At 42.9% G+C, this 20,326-nt stretch overlaps 8 non-coding genes across 8 annotated transcripts; all 8 read left to right on the plus strand.

Moving 5' to 3' along the window:
• The first annotated feature begins 2,630 nt into the window (after positions 1-2,630).
• Positions 2,631-2,719, plus strand: trnay-gua (transfer RNA tyrosine (anticodon GUA)). Its single transcript is given in 2 exon segments — positions 2,631-2,667; positions 2,684-2,719. It is a non-coding gene; the product is annotated as a tRNA-Tyr (tRNA).
• Positions 2,720-2,954: 235 nt separating this feature from the next.
• Positions 2,955-3,027, plus strand: trnak-cuu (transfer RNA lysine (anticodon CUU)). The gene has a single exon. It is a non-coding gene; the product is annotated as a tRNA-Lys (tRNA).
• A 3,264-nt stretch (positions 3,028-6,291) lies between these two features.
• trnay-gua (transfer RNA tyrosine (anticodon GUA)) lies at positions 6,292-6,380 on the plus strand. The gene is given in 2 exon segments: positions 6,292-6,328; positions 6,345-6,380. It is a non-coding gene; the product is annotated as a tRNA-Tyr (tRNA).
• Positions 6,381-6,615: 235 nt separating this feature from the next.
• On the plus strand, positions 6,616-6,688 carry trnak-uuu (transfer RNA lysine (anticodon UUU)). Its single transcript has one exon. It is a non-coding gene; the product is annotated as a tRNA-Lys (tRNA).
• Positions 6,689-15,687: 8,999 nt separating this feature from the next.
• trnay-gua (transfer RNA tyrosine (anticodon GUA)) lies at positions 15,688-15,776 on the plus strand. Its single transcript is given in 2 exon segments — positions 15,688-15,724; positions 15,741-15,776. It is a non-coding gene; the product is annotated as a tRNA-Tyr (tRNA).
• A 235-nt stretch (positions 15,777-16,011) lies between these two features.
• On the plus strand, positions 16,012-16,084 carry trnak-uuu (transfer RNA lysine (anticodon UUU)). Its single transcript has one exon. It is a non-coding gene; the product is annotated as a tRNA-Lys (tRNA).
• A 3,121-nt stretch (positions 16,085-19,205) lies between these two features.
• Positions 19,206-19,294, plus strand: trnay-gua (transfer RNA tyrosine (anticodon GUA)). Its single transcript is given in 2 exon segments — positions 19,206-19,242; positions 19,259-19,294. It is a non-coding gene; the product is annotated as a tRNA-Tyr (tRNA).
• A 235-nt stretch (positions 19,295-19,529) lies between these two features.
• On the plus strand, positions 19,530-19,602 carry trnak-uuu (transfer RNA lysine (anticodon UUU)). The gene has a single exon. It is a non-coding gene; the product is annotated as a tRNA-Lys (tRNA).
• The last annotated feature ends 724 nt before the right edge of the window (positions 19,603-20,326 follow it).

Consider the following 20,326-nt stretch of genomic DNA (forward strand, 5'->3'; position numbering starts at 1 on the left):
GCTAAAACTATTATCACACGCACATTGCATGTTAAAGTATGTCAGTAAGGGAGTAATTTAAAGGGCAAATGTGTGAAGTGCAAGGAGTGGCCCTTAGTGGTTAGGTAAAAAAGTACACAGACAAACTAAATAATCCCTTGATACAAATCATTTATTTAGTGCAGACAGACCAAGACCAGCCACAATAAACTATTCGCAGTAAATATAAATTCACAGCAAAATAGGTTCAGTTCACAATATCCTATAACAAGCTGCACAAAGGCAGCGCTAGCAGTGGAAAGAACGAAGAACTGCAGGAGAAACGCCGGGGCTATTTAGAGCCCGATTATTCAACACAGAGGGGGAAAACCAAGGCCAAATGAGACTTAGAGGAACAGGAGACATCCAACAACAGTATAAAGATAAAAAGGAATTCACCACATGTCCCTTTAATCAATTGCCTTGCAGTTCCACTGTGTAGCGTTATGTTGGGTGTATTTTGATAAGAGCATTAGGGCTCTGAGCTGAAGCACTGATCTAAAGAAGACCTCTCCACCCCCAAAGTTATCAGATTTCCTTTGCTCATCAGCTTGGAACTGGTTTGCATCAAAGTGACAGTTTTGGGGAGGATGGCACCGAGAAGAGGCCAAATAGGTTGAATCCTGCTATGAGATGTCTGGAGAAAGGGGCCTGTAGGTGATAAAAACTCTTTGAAGTGGACGAGAGCCGAAATCCCGACATAGTGCTACGAACCCGGGCCAACCGGCATTTCCAAAAGATGGCATGGATTGACATCAGTCATAAATCAAGCCCCCCTCCATTAGGACACTGGGGGCTGAAACCGAAATCCAATCTCAAAAACTCAAGAACCAATCATCTATTGATCTGACAGACTATAAGGAACAGTGCACAGTCTCTCTCTCTCTCTCTCTCTCTCTCTTTCTCTCTCTCTCTCTTTCTCTCTCACCTGAACCAGTAACTCGCTGCCACAGCTCAACCTGTAGCTCTGTTGCCCGAACCGGAACCAGAAACCAACCAAGTCTTTGCCGGCAACAGAAGAGTTAAACTGGGAGAAGGAGATTGAGCCGTACGAAGAATTCTTTTAAAGGACTTTATTAAATAAAGAACTTTACAGACTGCGCATGCCCGCCTGTGCCCACCTGATCAGTGGAGTTTTACAGCTGGACAATTGAGTAAGTCGAATGTATATGAAAGTGTTCAGTCATTTAAATAGCTATTTGAGTCTTAAGAAACTTGACCCTTGGAACGAACAGGGCCCTGCTTTCCTCAAAGACTTTGTCTTCAAGTAACTACGGTGGAACCCTGCTTACAAAGAAGATTTTGTGCACAACCTTGGAGCCTTCAAACCAGTGGAAAATCTGTTTGGAAAAGACTCTAATTTCGCGAAACCCCAACTTCCAGGTGCATCGACTGAGTGGAAGTTCTTGGACAAAGCCGAACCGCACTGCCTTTGTTCCAAACCACACGGACCATGTGCCGTGTGCTGTGATCTGAGCCCGAAGACAGAGAGGCCTCTCTGCGACGAAGTTCAGATAAGTTTAACAGTTTGGAGTTCATGATTCATGACATTTGAGAAATCAATTAGAAATGTTATTCTGTGATTCATAACTCTAGAATGTGTAATATCATTTAGTTTTCTTAAATATAAATGTGTGTTGCATTAAACTGTTTTGTTGATAATTTTAGAAATAAAATCTGTCAACCCCGAGAAATATCTTCTCATTCCTGTTTAACTGTTTAGTCTGAAATTGACACAAGTCAATAGACGTTAGATTATTGGTGGCCCTGCCTATCCTTGATCATTGAATAATAATCAGTTAAGGGAAATTGTGGTAACAAGTAACGATAGGATCTTTCTCGGCACCTAAACGTAAATGAGACTGATATATATATAACGAGAAGTTACCTGACATAAATACTAACCTGCGTAGTTATTTAATGTCTGACTAACAATACTAACGAGAGACTCACCTTCGTCTTACTAACCGGTATTGTAGTTAATGTGTTTATAACCTTTTTTGTTTAACGATTTGTGTGTTATCATATGCGATCCCATGGTCTTTGATTTGGTCACGGAAGTGATTTGTCTTTGATTTGTTGATCTAGAGTTGAATTTTGATTAGCTTTTCCCTTTTGTATAATTAGTGTAGTGCTACATTTAGTCTTTGTTTTTGAATAAATTTAACAATTTATATCTTTGGAATTGGTGTCTGTGTCCAATTATTACAGAAATTGAGTTCTACAAGATTCCAGGATTCGTGATAAGGTGATACTATAAATTCACTTCTTAAATTGAAATTTATAAGTGTACCTTACGATACAACTGATAGCAGTGCAACTCAGTGTAGGTGTGCGTTCAGTCCGGCAAACACAACATTTCAGTTATGAAACGCTTTCTACAGGTGATGTATAAATGTAATATTTTCACACATTTGAATAAGTTTGATTTGATACAAGATTTATGAAGTAGACCAAACAAAATGACATAATATTTTTCAGGGGATAAAAATCTCACGACACAATTGGGTAGTCCTCACGGCACACGGGTTGAAAACCACTGAGCCAAGCCACGGTGCTTCTTGGCTTTGCACGGCCACTGAGACTGCCAGGGGAAGACGGTGAGAAGCTTCCCTTCGATAGCTCAGTTGGTAGAGCGGAGGACTGTAGGTTTCAGGCAGCGGGCATCCTTAGGTTGCTGGTTCAATTCCGGCTCGAAGGAAGGCGTGATTATGGTTTGACATCGGTTTTGGAAGAGCTCCCAAATGTCAAGCCATTGGAATTGCATGAGGACAAGGAGAAAACACCGGAAATTCGGATTTGCTGTGGAGAACTCGCATTGCCCAAACATCTCATATGCATGTGACCCTTTTCACCCTGAGCCCAGTTTTCTAAACCGGCCAGAAAGCGGTCTGGAACAATCATGAAGCCAACACATTGTGAAGCACTTCACTGAAGCCCGGGTAGCTCAGCCGGTAGAGCATCAGACTCTTAATCTGAGGGTCCAGGGTTCGAGTCCCTGTTCGGGCGCCTTGTTGACCGAGGGCCATGATGGTGAAAAGCCTGGATGGCCTTCCAGGTGACAATGAAATATGCAGTTGCGTCTAGGCAAGGTGTCTAGTCCTCTTTGCTTCTTTCGGCAAATATCCAGCCTGGGCAAGTGTTGTCTTCCAGAGGCAAGTCAAGCCAGGAACTCTGAGAGATGTTTTTGCCGTTGACGACGTGTCACTTTAGAACAGCACAACATGCATCTCTACTTGACTTGGCACAATCTGTGAGGGTTGGGCCAACACAACGTGTCCACACATTTGCAGGCGTCTTGAAATACTTGGAATGACCTGTGGCCCCATGCCATGCAGAAGTCCACAGCTATGCGTGTCAGCATGCTCTGCTCCTCATCCCCAATGTGCCACTTGTAAGAACTTTGTAAAAAGCGACAGAGAACATGATCAGCAAAGAAACACAATTCTCCTGAGAACGACAATCATCGTGCCGATCGTAATCTCAGTGCATACCTGGATGCCCAACAAGCCAAGCCAGTGGTTCCCAAGCGTTGTAATGCCACGGCACACTTTGCTGAGACCAAAAACCTTCGCGGCGCACCAACATGAAAAAAAAAAAAACGGATTTACTAGGTATTGTCTCACCTGAATGGCAACAGGCTGCTAAAACTATTATCACACGCACATTGCATGTTAAAGTATGTCAGTAAGGGAGTAATTTAAAGGGCAAATGTGTGAAGTGCAAGGAGTGGCCCTTAGTGGTTAGGTAAAAAAGTACACAGACAAACTAAATAATCCCTTGATACAAATCATTTATTTAGTGCAGACAGACCAAGACCAGCCACAATAAACTATTCGCAGTAAATATAAATTCACAGCAAAATAGGTTCAGTTCACAATATCCTATAACAAGCTGCACAAAGGCAGCGCTAGCAGTGGAAAGAACGAAGAACTGCAGGAGAAACGCCGGGGCTATTTAGAGCCCGATTATTCAACACAGAGGGGGAAAACCAAGGCCAAATGAGACTTAGAGGAACAGGAGACATCCAACAACAGTATAAAGATAAAAAGGAATTCACCACATGTCCCTTTAATCAATTGCCTTGCAGTTCCACTGTGTAGCGTTATGTTGGGTGTATTTTGATAAGAGCATTAGGGCTCTGAGCTGAAGCACTGATCTAAAGAAGACCTCTCCACCCCCAAAGTTATCAGATTTCCTTTGCTCATCAGCTTGGAACTGGTTTGCATCAAAGTGACAGTTTTGGGGAGGATGGCACCGAGAAGAGGCCAAATAGGTTGAATCCTGCTATGAGATGTCTGGAGAAAGGGGCCTGTAGGTGATAAAAACTCTTTGAAGTGGACGAGAGCCGAAATCCCGACATAGTGCTACGAACCCGGGCCAACCGGCATTTCCAAAAGATGGCATGGATTGACATCAGTCATAAATCAAGCCCCCCTCCATTAGGACACTGGGGGCTGAAACCGAAATCCAATCTCAAGAACTCAAGAACCAATCATCTATTGATCTGACAGACTATAAGGAACAGTGCACAGTCTCTCTCTCTCTCTCTCTCTCTCTCTTTCTCTCTCTCTCTCTTTCTCTCTCACCTGAACCAGTAACTCGCTGCCACAGCTCAACCTGTAGCTCTGTTGCCCGAACCGGAACCAGAAACCAACCAAGTCTTTGCCGGCAACAGAAGAGTTAAACTGGGAGAAGGAGATTGAGCCGTACGAAGAATTCTTTTAAAGGACTTTATTAAATAAAGAACTTTACAGACTGCGCATGCCCGCCTGTGCCCACCTGATCAGTGGAGTTTTACAGCTGGACAATTGAGTAAGTCGAATGTATATGAAAGTGTTCAGTCATTTAAATAGCTATTTGAGTCTTAAGAAACTTGACCCTTGGAACGAACAGGGCCCTGCTTTCCTCAAAGACTTTGTCTTCAAGTAACTACGGTGGAACCCTGCTTACAAAGAAGATTTTGTGCACAACCTTGGAGCCTTCAAACCAGTGGAAAATCTGTTTGGAAAAGACTCTAATTTCGCGAAACCCCAACTTCCAGGTGCATCGACTGAGTGGAAGTTCTTGGACAAAGCCGAACCGCACTGCCTTTGTTCCAAACCACACGGACCATGTGCCGTGTGCTGTGATCTGAGCCCGAAGACAGAGAGGCCTCTCTGCGACGAAGTTCAGATAAGTTTAACAGTTTGGAGTTCATGATTCATGACATTTGAGAAATCAATTAGAAATGTTATTCTGTGATTCATAACTCTAGAATGTGTAATATCATTTAGTTTTCTTAAATATAAATGTGTGTTGCATTAAACTGTTTTGTTGATAATTTTAGAAATAAAATCTGTCAACCCCGAGAAATATCTTCTCATTCCTGTTTAACTGTTTAGTCTGAAATTGACACAAGTCAATAGACGTTAGATTATTGGTGGCCCTGCCTATCCTTGATCATTGAATAATAATCAGTTAAGGGAAATTGTGGTAACAAGTAACGATAGGATCTTTCTCGGCACCTAAACGTAAATGAGACTGATATATATATAACGAGAAGTTACCTGACATAAATACTAACCTGCGTAGTTATTTAATGTCTGACTAACAATACTAACGAGAGACTCACCTTCGTCTTACTAACCGGTATTGTAGTTAATGTGTTTATAACCTTTTTTGTTTAACGATTTGTGTGTTATCATATGCGATCCCATGGTCTTTGATTTGGTCACGGAAGTGATTTGTCTTTGATTTGTTGATCTAGAGTTGAATTTTGATTAGCTTTTCCCTTTTGTATAATTAGTGTAGTGCTACATTTAGTCTTTGTTTTTGAATAAATTTAACAATTTATATCTTTGGAATTGGTGTCTGTGTCCAATTATTACAGAAATTGAGTTCTACAAGATTCCAGGATTCGTGATAAGGTGATACTATAAATTCACTTCTTAAATTGAAATTTATAAGTGTACCTTACGATACAACTGATAGCACTGCAACTCAGTGTAGGTGTGCGTTCAGTCCGGCAAACACAACATTTCAGTTATGAAACGCTTTCTACAGGTGATGTATAAATGTAATATTTTCACACATTTGAATAAGTTTGATTTGATACAAGATTTATGAAGTTGACCAAACAAAATGACATAATATTTTTCAGGGGATAAAAATCTCACGACACAATTGGGCAGTCCTCACGGCACACGGGTTGAAAACCACTGAGCCAAGCCACGGTGCTTCTTGGCTTTGCACGGCCACTGAGACTGCCAGGGGAAGACGGTGAGAAGCTTCCCTTCGATAGCTCAGTTGGTAGAGCGGAGGACTGTAGGTTTCAGGCAGCGGGCATCCTTAGGTTGCTGGTTCAATTCCGGCTCGAAGGAAGGCGTGATTATGGTTTGACATCGGTTTTGGACGAGCTCCCAAATGTCAAGCCATTGGAATTGCATGAGGACAAGGAGAAAACACCGGAAATTCGGATTTGCTGTGGGGAACTCGCATTGCCCAAACATCTCATATGCATGTGACCCTTTTCACCCTGAGCCCAGTTTTCTAAACCGGCCAGAAAGCGGTCTGGAACAATCATGAAGCCAACACATTGTGAAGCACTTCACTGAAGCCCGGGTAGCTCAGCCGGTAGAGCATCAGACTTTTAATCTGAGGGTCCAGGGTTCGAGTCCCTGTTCGGGCGCCTTTTTGACCGAGGGCCATGATGGTGAAAAGCCTGGATGGCCTTCCAGGTGACAATGAAATATGCAGTTGCGTCTAGGCAAGGTGTCTAGTCCTCTTTGCTTCTTTCGGCAAATATCCAGCCTGGGCAAGTGTTGTCTTCCAGAGGCAAGTCAAGCCAGGAACTCTGAGAGATGTTTTTGCCGTTGACGACGTGTCACTTTAGAACAGCACAACATGCATCTCTACTTGACTTGGCACAATCTGTGAGGGTTGGGCCAACACAACGTGTCCACACATTTGCAGGCGTCTTGAAATACTTGGAATGACCTGTGGCCCCATGCCATGCAGAAGTCCACAGCTATGCGTGTCAGCATGCTCTGCTCCTCATCCCCAATGTGCCACTTGTAAGAACTTTGTAAAAAGCGACAGAGAACATGATCAGCAAAGAAACACAATTCTCCTGAGAACGACAATCATCGTGCCGATCGTAATCTCAGTGCATACCTGGATGCCCAACAAGCCAAGCCAGTGGTTCCCAAGCGTTGTAATGCCACGGCACACTTTGCTGAGACCAAAAACCTTCGCGGCGCACCAACATGAAAAAAAAAAAAACGGATTTACTAGGTATTGTCTCACCTGAATGGCAACAGGCTGCTAAAACTATTATCACACGCACATTGCATGTTAAAGTATGTCAGTAAGGGAGTAATTTAAAGGGCAAATGTGTGAAGTGCAAGGAGTGGCCCTTAGTGGTTAGGTAAAAAAGTACACAGACAAACTAAATAATCCCTTGATACAAATCATTTATTTAGTGCAGACAGACCAAGACCAGCCACAATAAACTATTCGCAGTAAATATAAATTCACAGCAAAATAGGTTCAGTTCACAATATCCTATAACAAGCTGCACAAAGGCAGCGCTAGCAGTGGAAAGAACGAAGAACTGCAGGAGAAACGCCGGGGCTATTTAGAGCCCGATTATTCAACACAGAGGGGGAAAACCAAGGCCAAATGAGACTTAGAGGAACAGGAGACATCCAACAACAGTATAAAGATAAAAAGGAATTCACCACATGTCCCTTTAATCAATTGCCTTGCAGTTCCACTGTGTAGCGTTATGTTGGGTGTATTTTGATAAGAGCATTAGGGCTCTGAGCTGAAGCACTGATCTAAAGAAGACCTCTCCACCCCCAAAGTTATCAGATTTCCTTTGCTCATCAGCTTGGAACTGGTTTGCATCAAAGTGACAGTTTTGGGGAGGATGGCACCGAGAAGAGGCCAAATAGGTTGAATCCTGCAATGAGATGTCTGGAGAAAGGGGCCTGTAGGTGATAAAAACTCTTTGAAGTGGACGAGAGCCGAAATCCCGACATAGTGCTACGAACCCGGGCCAACCGGCATTTCCAAAAGATGGCATGGATTGACATCAGTCATAAATCAAGCCCCCCTCCATTAGGACACTGGGGGCTGAAACCGAAATCCAATCTCAAGAACTCAAGAACCAATCACCTATTGATCTGACAGACTATAAGGAACAGTGCACAGTCTCTCTCTCTCTCTCTCTTTCTCTCTCTCTCTCTTTCTCTCTCACCTGAACCAGTAACTCGCTGCCACAGCTCAACCTGTAGCTCTGTTGCCCGAACCGGAACCAGAAACCAACCAAGTCTTTGCCGGCAACAGAAGAGTTAAACTGGGAGAAGGAGATTGAGCCGTACGAAGAATTCTTTTAAAGGACTTTATTAAATAAAGAACTTTACAGACTGCGCATGCCCGCCTGTGCCCACCTGATCAGTGGAGTTTTACAGCTGGACAATTGAGTAAGTCGAATGTATATGAAAGTGTTCAGTCATTTAAATAGCTATTTGAGTCTTAAGAAACTTGACCCTTGGAACGAACAGGGCCCTGCTTTCCTCAAAGACTTTGTCTTCAAGTAACTACGGTGGAACCCTGCTTACAAAGAAGATTTTGTGCACAACCTTGGAGCCTTCAAACCAGTGGAAAATCTGTTTGGAAAAGACTCTAATTTCGCGAAACCCCAACTTCCAGGTGCATCGACTGAGTGGAAGTTCTTGGACAAAGCCGAACCGCACTGCCTTTGTTCCAAACCACACGGACCATGTGCCGTGTGCTGTGATCTGAGCCCGAAGACAGAGAGGCCTCTCTGCGACGAAGTTCAGATAAGTTTAACAGTTTGGAGTTCATGATTCATGACATTTGAGAAATCAATTAGAAATGTTATTCTGTGATTCATAACTCTAGAATGTGTAATATCATTTAGTTTTCTTAAATATAAATGTGTGTTGCATTAAACTGTTTTGTTGATAATTTTAGAAATAAAATCTGTCAACCCCGAGAAATATCTTCTCATTCCTGTTTAACTGTTTAGTCTGAAATTGACACAAGTCAATAGACGTTAGATTATTGGTGGCCCTGCCTATCCTTGATCATTGAATAATAATCAGTTAAGGGAAATTGTGGTAACAAGTAACGATAGGATCTTTCTCGGCACCTAAACGTAAATGAGACTGATATATATATAACGAGAAGTTACCTGACATAAATACTAACCTGCGTAGTTATTTAATGTCTGACTAACAATACTAACGAGAGACTCACCTTCGTCTTACTAACCGGTATTGTAGTTAATGTGTTTATAACCTTTTTTGTTTAACGATTTGTGTGTTAGAGCATCAGACTTTTAATCTGAGGGTCCAGGGTTCGAGTCCCTGTTCGGGCGCCTTGTTGACCGAGGGCCATGATGGTGAAAAGCCTGGATGGCCTTCCAGGTGACAATGAAATATGCAGTTGCGTCTAGGCAAGGTGTCTAGTCCTCTTTGCTTCTTTCGGCAAATATCCAGCCTGGGCAAGTGTTGTCTTCCAGAGGCAAGTCAAGTCAGGAACTCTGAGAGATGTTTTTGCCGTTGACGACATGTCACTTTAGAACAGCACAACATGCATCTCTACTTGACTTGGCACAATCTGTGAGGGTTGGGCCAACACAACGTGTCCACACATTTGCAGGCGTCTTGAAATACTTGGAATGACCTGTGGCCCCATGCCATGCAGAAGTCCACAGCTATGCGTGTCAGCATGCTCTGCTCTTCATCCCCAATGTGCCACTTGTAAGAACTGTGTAAATAGCGACAGAGAACGTGATCAGCAAAGAAACACAATTCTCCTGAGAACGACAATCATCGTGCCGATCGTAATCTCAGTGCATACCTGGATGCCCAACAAGCCAAGCCAGTGGTTCCCAAGCGTTGTAATGCCACGGAACACTTTGCTGAGACCAAAAACCTTCGCGGCGCACCAACATGAAAAAAAAAAAAAAGGATTTACTAGGTATTGTGTCACCTGAATGGCAACAGGCTGCTAAAACTATTATCACACGCACATTGCATGTTAAAGTATGTCAGTAAGGGAGTAATTAAAAGGGCAAATGTGTGAAGTGCAAGGAGTGGCCCTTAGTGGTTAGGTAAAAAAGTACACTGACAAACTAAATAATCCCTTGATACAAATCATTTATTTAGTGCAGACAGACCAAGACCAGCCACAATAAACTATTCGCAGTAAATATAAATTCACAGCAAAATAGGTTCAGTTCACAATATCCTATAACAAGCTGCACAAAGGCAGCGCTAGCAGTGGAAAGAACGAAGAACTGCAGGAGAAACGCCGGGGCTATTTAGAGCCCGATTATTCAACACAGAGGGGGAAAACCAGGGCCAAATGAGACTTAGAGGAACAGGAGACATCCAACAACAGTATAAAGATAAAAAGGAATTCACCACATGTCCCTTTAATCAATTGCCTTGCAGTTCCACTGTGTAGCGTTATGTTGGGTGTATTTTGATAAGAGCATTTGGGCTCTGAGCTGAAGCACTGATCTAAAGAAGACCTCTCCACCCCCAAAGTTATCAGATTTCCTTTGCTCATCAGCTTGGAACCGGTTTGCATCAAAGTGACAGTTTTGGGGTGGATGGCACCGAGAAGAGGCCAAATAGGTTGAATCCTGCTATGAGATGTCTGGAGAAAGGGGCCTGTAGGTGATAAAAACTCTTTGAAGTGGACGAGAGCCGAAATCCCGACATAGAGCTACGAACCCGGGCCAACCGGCATTTCCAAAAGATGGCATGGATTGACATCAGTCATAAATCAAGCCCCCCTCCATTAGGACACTGGGGGCTGAAACCGAAATCCAATCTCAAGAACTCAAGAACCAATCACCTATTGATCTGACAGACTATAAGGAACAGTGCACAGTCTCTCTCTCTCTCTCTCTCTCTCTCTCTCTCTCTTTCTCTCTCTCTCTCTTTCTCTCTCACCTGAACCAGTAACTCGCTGCCACAGCTCAACCTGTAGCTCTGTTGCCCGAACCGGAACCAGAAACCAACCAAGTCTTTGCCGGCAACAGAAGAGTTAAACTGGGAGAAGGAGATTGAGCCGTACGAAGAATTCTTTTAAAGGACTTTATTAAATAAAGAACTTTACAGACTGCGCATGCCCGCCTGTGCCCACCTGATCAGTGGAGTTTTACAGCTGGACAATTGAGTAAGTCGAATGTATATGAAAGTGTTCAGTCATTTAAATAGCTATTTGAGTCTTAAGAAACTTGACCCTTGGAACGAACAGGGCCCTGCTTTCCTCAAAGACTTTGTCTTCAAGTAACTACGGTGGAACCCTGCTTACAAAGAAGATTTTGTGCACAACCTTGGAGCCTTCAAACCAGTGGAAAATCTGTTTGGAAAAGACTCTAATTTCGCGAAACCCCAACTTCCAGCTGCATCGACTGAGTGGAAGTTCTTGGACAAAGCCGAACCGCACTGCCTTTGTTCCAAACCACACGGACCATGTGCCGTGTGCTGTGATCTGAGCCCGAAGACAGAGAGGCCTCTCTGCGACGAAGTTCAGATAAGTTTAACAGTTTGGAGTTCATGATTCATGACATTTGAGAAATCAATTAGAAATGTTATTCTGTGATTCATAACTCTAGAATGTGTAATATCATTTAGTTTTCTTAAATATAAATGTGTGTTGCATTAAACTGTTTTGTTGATAATTTTAGAAATAAAATCTGTCAACCCCGAGAAATATCTTCTCATTCCTGTTTAACTGATTAGTATGAAATTGACACAAGTCAATAGACGTTAGATTATTGGTGGCCCTGCCTATCCTTGATCATTGAATAATAATCAGTTAAGGGAAATTGTGGTAACAAGTAACGATAGGATCTTTCTCGGCACCTAAACGTAAATGAGACTGATATATATATAACGAGAAGTTACCTGACATAAATACTAACCTGCGTAGTTATTTAATGTCTGACTAACAATACTAACGAGAGACTCACCTTCGTCTTACTAACCGGTATTGTAGTTAATGTGTTTATAACCTTTTTTGTTTAACGATTTGTGTGTTAGAGCATCAGACTCTTAATCTGAGGGTCCAGGGTTCGAGTCCGTGTTCGGGCGCCTTGTTGACCGAGGGCCATGATGGTGAAAAGCCTGGATGGCCTTCCAGGTGACAATGAAATATGCAGTTGCGTCTAGGCAAGGTGTCTAGTCCTCTTTGCTTCTTTCGGCAAATATCCAGCCTGGGCAAGTGTTGTCTTCCAGAGGCAAGTCAAGCCAGGAACTCTGAGAGATGTTTTTGCCGTTGACGACGTGTCACTTTAGAACAGCACAACATGCATCTCTACTTGACTTGGCACAATCTGTGAGGGTTGGGCCAACACAACGTGTCCACACATTTGCAGGCGTCTTGAAATACTTGGAATGACCTGTGGCCCCATGCCATGCAGAAGTCCACAGCTATGCGTGTCAGCATGCTCTGCTCTTCATCCCCAATGTGCCACTTGTAAGAACTGTGTAAAAAGCGACAGAGAACGTGATCAGCAAAGAAACACAATTCTCCTGAGAACGACAATCATCGTGCCGATCGTAATCTCAGTGCATACCTGGATGCCCAACAAGCCAAGCCAGTGGTTCCCAAGCGTTGTAATGCCACGGCACACTTTGCTGAGACCAAAAACCTTCGCGGCGCACCAACATGAAAAAAAAAAAAAAGGATTTACTAGGTATTGTCTCACCTGAATGGCAACAGGCTGCTAAAACTATTATCACACGCACATTGCATGTTAAAGTATGTCAGTAAGGGAGTAATTAAAAGGGCAAATGTGTGAAGTGCAAGGAGTGGCCCTTAGTGGTTAGGTAAAAAAGTACACAGACAAACTAAATAATCCCTTGATACAAATAATTTATTTAGTGCAGACAGACCAAGACCAGACATAATAAACTATTCGCAGTAAATATAAATTCACAGCAAAATAGGTTCAGTTCACAATATCCTATAACAAGCTGTATTTAACGAAGTGGTTAAACGTTACAAAGGGCATTACAATTGTTGAAAAACAATAGCACACGGATCAAACATGCTATCCCCGCCGTTTTATTCGATTTGATTAGACGTTTCGCGACCGAAATGTTTTGTGTGCAGACTGAACGCACACCTGAGCCGAGCATGATCACAATACATATCCACAGTTAATCTAAGCAGTATCATATTGTAACCGTTTCGGTCTGTTATCAACCCTTCCGGATCCAAAACCAGGAGTCAGACACCCTTTTCGGTGGACACCCTGTTGACTTCTCACAAGCACCATCTGCCTTCACAAAGGCAGCGCTAGCAGTGGAAAGAACGAAGAACTGCAGGAGAAACGCCGGGGCTATTTAGAGCCCGATTATTCAACACAGAGGGGGAAAACCAGGGCCAAATGAGACTTAGAGGAACAGGAGACATCCGACAACAGTATAAAGATAAAAAGGAATTCACCACATGTCCCTTTAATCAATTGCCTTGCAGTTCCACTGTGTAGCGTTATGTTGGGTGTATTTTGATAAGAGCATTTGGGCTCTGAGCTGAAGCACTGATCTAAAGAAGACCTCTCCACCCCCAAAGTTATCAGATTTCCTTTGCTCATCAGCTTGGAACTGGTTTGCATCAAAGTGACAGTTTTGGGGAGGATGGCACCGAGAAGAGGCCAAATAGGTTGAATCCTGCTATGAGATGTCTGGAGAAAGGGGCCTGTAGGTGATAAAAACTGTTTGAAGTGGACGAGACGAAATCCCGACATAGAGCTACGAACCCGGGCCAACCGGCATTTCCAAAAGATGGCATGGATTGACATCAGTCATAAATCAAGCCCCCCTCCATTAGGACACTGGGGGCTGAAACCGAAATCCAATCTCAAGAACTCAAGAACCAATCACCTATTGATCTGACAGACTATAAGGAACAGTGCACAGTCTCTCTCTCTCTCTCTCTTTCTCTCTCACCTGAACCAGTAACTCGCTGCCACAGCTCAACCTGTAGCTCTGTTGCCCGAACCGGAACCAGAAACCAACCAAGTCTTTGCCGGCAACAGAAGAGTTAAACTGGGAGAAGGAGATTGAGCCGTACGAAGAATTCTTTTAAAGGACTTTATTAAATAAAGAACTTTACAGACTGCGCATGCCCGCCTGTGCCCACCTGATCAGTGGAGTTTTACAGCTGGACAATTGAGTAAGTCGAATGTATATGAAAGTGTTCAGTCATTTAAATAGCTATTTGAGTCTTAAGAAACTTGACCCTTGGAACGAACAGGGCCCTGCTTTCCTCAAAGACTTTGTCTTCAAGTAACTACGGTGGAACCCTGCTTACAAAGAAGATTTTGTGCACAACCTTGGAGCCTTCAAACCAGTGGAAAATCTGTTTGGAAAAGACTCTAATTTCGCGAAACCCCAACTTCCAGGTGCATCGACTGAGTGGAAGTTCTTGGACAAAGCTGAACCGCACTGCCTTTGTTCCAAACCACACGGACCATGTGCCGTGTGCTGTGATCTGAGCCCGAAGACAGAGAGGCCTCTCTGCGACGAAGTTCAGATAAGTTTAACAGTTTGGAGTTCATGATTCATGACATTTGAGAAATCAATTAGAAATGTTATTCTGTGATTCATAACTCTAGAATGTGTAATATCATTTAGTTTTCTTAAATATAAATTTGTGTTGCATTAAACTGTTTTGTTGATAATTTTAGAAATAAAATCTGTCAACCCCGAGAAATATCTTCTCATTCCTGTTTAACTGTTTAGTCTGAAATTGACACAAGTCAATAGTCGTTAGATTATTGGTGGCCCTGCCTATCCTTGATCATTGAATAATAATCAGTTAAGGGAAATTGTGGTAACAAGTAACGATAGGATCTTTCTCGGCACCTAAACGTAAATGAGACTGATATATATATAACGAGAAGTTACCTGACATAAATACTAACCTGCGTAGTTATTTAATGTCTGACTAACAATACTAACGAGAGACTCACCTTCGTCTTACTAACCGGTATTGTAGTTAATGTGTTTATAACCTTTTTTGTTTAACGATTTGTGTGTTATCATATGCGATCCCATGGTCTTTGATTTGGTCACGGAAGTGATTTGTCTTTGATTTGTTGATCTAGAGTTGAATTTTGATTAGCTTTTCCCTTTTGTATAATTAGTGTAGTGCTACATTTAGTCTTTGTTTTTGAATAAATTTAACAATTTATATCTTTGGAATTGGTGTCTGTGTCCAATTATTACAGAAATTGAGTTCTACAAGATTCCAGGATTCGTGATAAGGTGATACTATAAATTCACTTCTTAAATTGAAATTTATAAGTGTACCTTACGATACAACAGATAGCACTGCAACTCAGTGTAGGTGTGCGTTCAGTCCGGCAAACACAACATTTCAGTTATGAAACGCTTTCTACAGGTGATGTATAAATGTAATATTTTCACACATTTGAATAAGTTTGATTTGATACAAGATTTATGAAGTTGACCAAACAAAATGACATAATATTTTTCAGGGGATAAAAATCTCACGACACAATTGGGTAGTCCTCACGGCACACGGGTTGAAAACCACTGAGCCAAGCCACGGTGCTTCTTGGCTTTGCACGGCCACTGAGACTGCCAGGGGAAGATGGTGAGAAGCTTCCCTTCGATAGCTCAGTAGGTAGAGCGGAGGACTGTAGGTTTCAGGCAGCGGGCATCCTTAGGTCGCTGGTTCAATTCCGGCTCGAAGGAAGGCGTGATTATGGTTTGACATCGGTTTTGGACGAGCTCCCAAATGTCAAGCCATTGGAATTGCATGAGGACAAGGAGAAAACACCGGAAATTCGGATTTGCTGTGGAGAACTCGCATTGCCCAAACATCTCATATGCATGTGACCCTTTTCACCCTGAGCCCAGTTTTCTAAACCGGCCAGAAAGCGGTCTGGAACAATCATGAAGCCAACACATTGTGAAGCACTTCACTGAAGCCCGGGTAGCTCAGCCGGTAGAGCATCAGACTTTTAATCTGAGGGTCCAGGGTTCGAGTCCCTGTTCGGGTGCCTTGTTGACCGAGGGCCATGATGGTGAAAAGCCTGGATGGCCTTCCAGGTGACAATGAAATATGCAGTTGCGTCTAGGCAAGGTGTCTAGTCCTGTTTGCTTCTTTCGGCAAATATCCAGCCTGGGCAAGTGTTGTCTTCCAGAGGCAAGTCAAGCCAGGAACTCTGAGAGATGTTTTTGCCGTTGACGACGTGTCACTTTAGAACAGCACAACATCCATCTCTACTTGACTTGGCACAATCTGTGAGGGTTGGGCCAATACAACGTGTCCACACATTTGCAGGCGTCTTGAAATACTTGGAATGACCTGTGGCCCCATGCCATGCAGAAGTCCACAGCTATGCGTGTCAGCATGCTCTGCTCCTCATCCCCAATGTGCCACTTGTAAGAACTTTGTAAAAAGCGACAGAGAACATGATCAGCAAAGAAACACAATTCTCCTGAGAACGACAATCATCGTGCCGATCGTAATCTCGTGTGTGTCTCGAATGGCAACAGGCTGCTAAAACTATTATCACACGCACATTGCATGTTAAAGTATGTCAGTAAGGGAGTAATTAAAAGGGCAAATGTGTGAAGTGCAAGGAGTGGCCCTTAGTGGTTAGGTAAAAAAGTACACAGACAAACTAAATAATCCCTTGATACAAATAATTTATTTAGTGCAGACAGACCAAGACCAGCCACAATAAACTATTCGCAGTAAATATAAATTCACAGCAAAATAGGTTCAGTTCACAATATCCTATAACAAGCTGCACAAAGGCAGCGCTAGCAGTGGAAAGAACGAAGAACTGCAGGAGAAACGCCGGGGCTATTTAGAGCCCGATTATTCAACACAGAGGGGGAAAACCAGGGCCAAATGAGACTTAGAGGAACAGGAGACATCCAACAACAGTATAAAGATAAAAAGGAATTCACCACATGTCCCTTTAATCAATTGCCTTGCAGTTCCACTGTGTAGCGTTATGTTGGGTGTATTTTGATAAGAGCATTTGGGCTCTGAGCTGAAGCACTGATCTAAAGAAGACCTCTCCACCCCCAAAGTTATCAGATTTCCTTTGCTCATCAGCTTGGAACTGGTTTGCATCAAAGTGACAGTTTTGGGGAGGATGGCACCGAGAAGAGGCCAAATAGGTTGAATCCTGCTATGAGATGTCTGGAGAAAGGGGCCTGTAGGTGATAAAAACTCTTTGAAGTGGACGAGAGCCGAAATCCCGACATAGAGCTACGAACCCGGGCCAACCGGCATTTCCAAAAGATGGCATGGATTGACATCAGTCATAAATCAAGCCCCCCTCCATTAGGACACTGGGGGCTGAAACCGAAATCCAATCTCAAGAACTCAAGAACCAATCACCTATTGATCTGACAGACTATAAGGAACAGTGCACAGTCTCTCTCTCTCTCTCTCTCTCTCTCTCTCTCTTTCTCTCTCACCTGAACCAGTAACTCGCTGCCACAGCTCAACCTGTAGCTCTGTTGCCCGAACCAGAACCAGAAACCAACCAAGTCTTTGCCGGCAACAGAAGAGTTAAACTGGGAGAAGGAGATTGAGCCGTACGAAGAATTCTTTTAAAGGACTTTATTAAATAAAGAACTTTACAGACTGCGCATGCCCGCCTGTGCCCACCTGATCAGTGGAGTTTTACAGTTGGACAATTGAGTAAGTCGAATGTATATGAAAGTGTTCAGTCATTTAAATAGCTATTTGAGTCTTAAGAAACTTGACCCTTGGAACGAACAGGGCCCTGCTTTCCTCAAAGACTTTGCTTCAAGTAACTACGGTGGAACCCTGCTTACAAAGAAGATTTTGTGCACAAACTTGGAGCCTTCAAACCAGTGGAAAATCTGTTTGGAAAAGACTCTAATTTCGCGAAACCCCAACTTCCAGGTGCATCGACTGAGTGGAAGTTCTTGGACAAAGCCGAACCGCACTGCCTTTGTTCCAAACCACACGGACCATGTGCCGTGTGCTGTGATCTGAGCCCGAAGACAGAGAGGCCTCTCTGCGACGAAGTTCAGATAAGTTTAACAGTTTGGAGTTCATGATTCATGACATTTGAGAAATCAATTAGAAATGTTATTCTGTGATTCATAACTCTAGAATGTGTAATATCATTTAGTTTTCTTAAATATAAATATGTGTTGCATTAAACTGTTTTGTTGATAATTTTAGAAATAAAATCTGTCAACCCTGAGAAATATCTTCTCATTCCTGTTTAACTGTTTAGTCTGAAATTGACACAAGTCAATAGACGTTAGATTATTGGTGGCCCTGCCTATCCTTGATCATTGAATAATAATCAGTTAAGGGAAATTGTGGTAACAAGTAACGATAGGATCTTTCTCGGCACCTAAACGTAAATGAGACTGATATATATATAACGAGAAGTTACCTGACATAAATACTAACCTGCGTAGTTATTTAATGTCTGACTAACAATACTAACGAGAGACTCACCTTCGTCTTACTAACCGGTATTGTAGTTAATGTGTTTATAACCTTTTTTGTTTAACGATTTGTGTGTTATCATATGCGATCCCATGGTCTTTGATTTGGTCACGGAAGTGATTTGTCTTTGATTTGTTGATCTAGAGTTGAATTTTGATTAGCTTTTCCCTTTTGTATAATTAGTGTAGTGCTACATTTAGTCTTTGTTTTTGAATAAATTTAACAATTTATATCTTTGGAATTGGTGTCTGTGTCCAATTATTACAGAAATTGAGTTCTACAAGATTCCAGGATTCGTGATAAGGTGATACTATAAATTCACTTCTTAAATTGAAATTTATAAGTGTACCTTACGATACAACTGATAGCACTGCAACTCAGTGTAGGTGTGCGTTCAGTCCGGCAAACACAACATTTCAGTTATGAAACGCTTTCTACAGGTGATGTATAAATGTAATATTTTCACACATTTGAATAAGTTTGATTTGATACAAGATTTATGAAGTTGACCAAACAAAATGACATAATATTTTTCAGGGGATAAAAATCTCACGACACAATTGGGTAGTCCTCACGGCACACGGGTTGAAAACCACTGAGCCAAGCCACGGTGCTTCTTGGCTTTGCACGGCCACTGAGACTGCCAGGGGAAGACGGTGAGAAGCTTCCCTTCGATAGCTCAGTTGGTAGAGCGGAGGACTGTAGGTTTCAGGCAGCAGGCATCCTTAGGTCGCTGATTCAATTCCGGCTCGAAGGAAGTCGTGATTATGGTTTGACATCGGTTTTGGACGAGCTCCCAAATGTCAAGCCATTGGAATTGCATGAGGACAAGGAGAAAACACCGGAAATTCGGATTTGCTGTGGAGAACTCGCATTGCCCAAACATCTCATATGCATGTGACCCTTTTCACCCTGAGCCCAGTTTTCTAAACCGGCCAGAAAGCGGTCTGGAACAATCATGAAGCCCACACATTGTGAAGCACTTCACTGAAGCCCGGGTAGCTCAGCCGGTAGAGCATCAGACTTTTAATCTGAGGGTCCAGGGTTCGAGTCCCTGTTCGGGTGCCTTGTTGACCGAGGGCCCTGATGGTGAAAAGCCTGGATGGCCTTCCAGTTGACAATGAAATATGCAGTTGCGTCTAGGCAAGCTGTCTAGTCCTCTTTGCTTCTTTTGGCAAATATCCAGCCTGGGCAAGTGTTGTCTTCCAGAGGCAAGTCAAGCCAGGAACTCTGACGACGTGTCACTTTAGAACAGCACAACATGCATCTCTACTTGACTTGGCACAATCTGTGAGGGTTGGGCCAACACAACGTGTCCACACATTTGCAGGCGTCTTGAAATACTTGGAATGACCTGTGGCCCCATGCCATGCAGAAGTCCACAGCTATGCGTGTCAGCATGCTCTGCTCCTCATCCCCAATGTGCCACTTGTAAGAACTTTGTAAAAAGCGACAGAGAACATGATCAGCAAAGAAACACAATTCTCCTGAGAACGACAATCATCGTGCCGATCGTAATCTCAGTGCATACCTGGATGCCCAACAAGCCAAGCCAGTGGTTCCCAAGCGTTGTAATGCCACGGCACACTTTACTGAGACCAAAAACCTTCGCGGCGCACCAACATGAAAAAGAAAAAAAAAGGATTTACTAGGTATTGTCTCACCTGAATGGCAACAGGCTGCTAAAACTATTATCACACGCACATTGCATGTTAAAGTATGTCAGTAAGGGAGTAATTAAAAGGGCAAATGTGTGAAGTGCAAGGAGTGGCCCTTAGTGGTTAGGTAA

This window comes from Amia ocellicauda, unplaced genomic scaffold (assembly GCF_036373705.1).
Source record: "Amia ocellicauda isolate fAmiCal2 unplaced genomic scaffold, fAmiCal2.hap1 HAP1_SCAFFOLD_160, whole genome shotgun sequence".
Taxonomy (NCBI): domain Eukaryota; kingdom Metazoa; phylum Chordata; class Actinopteri; order Amiiformes; family Amiidae; genus Amia; species Amia ocellicauda.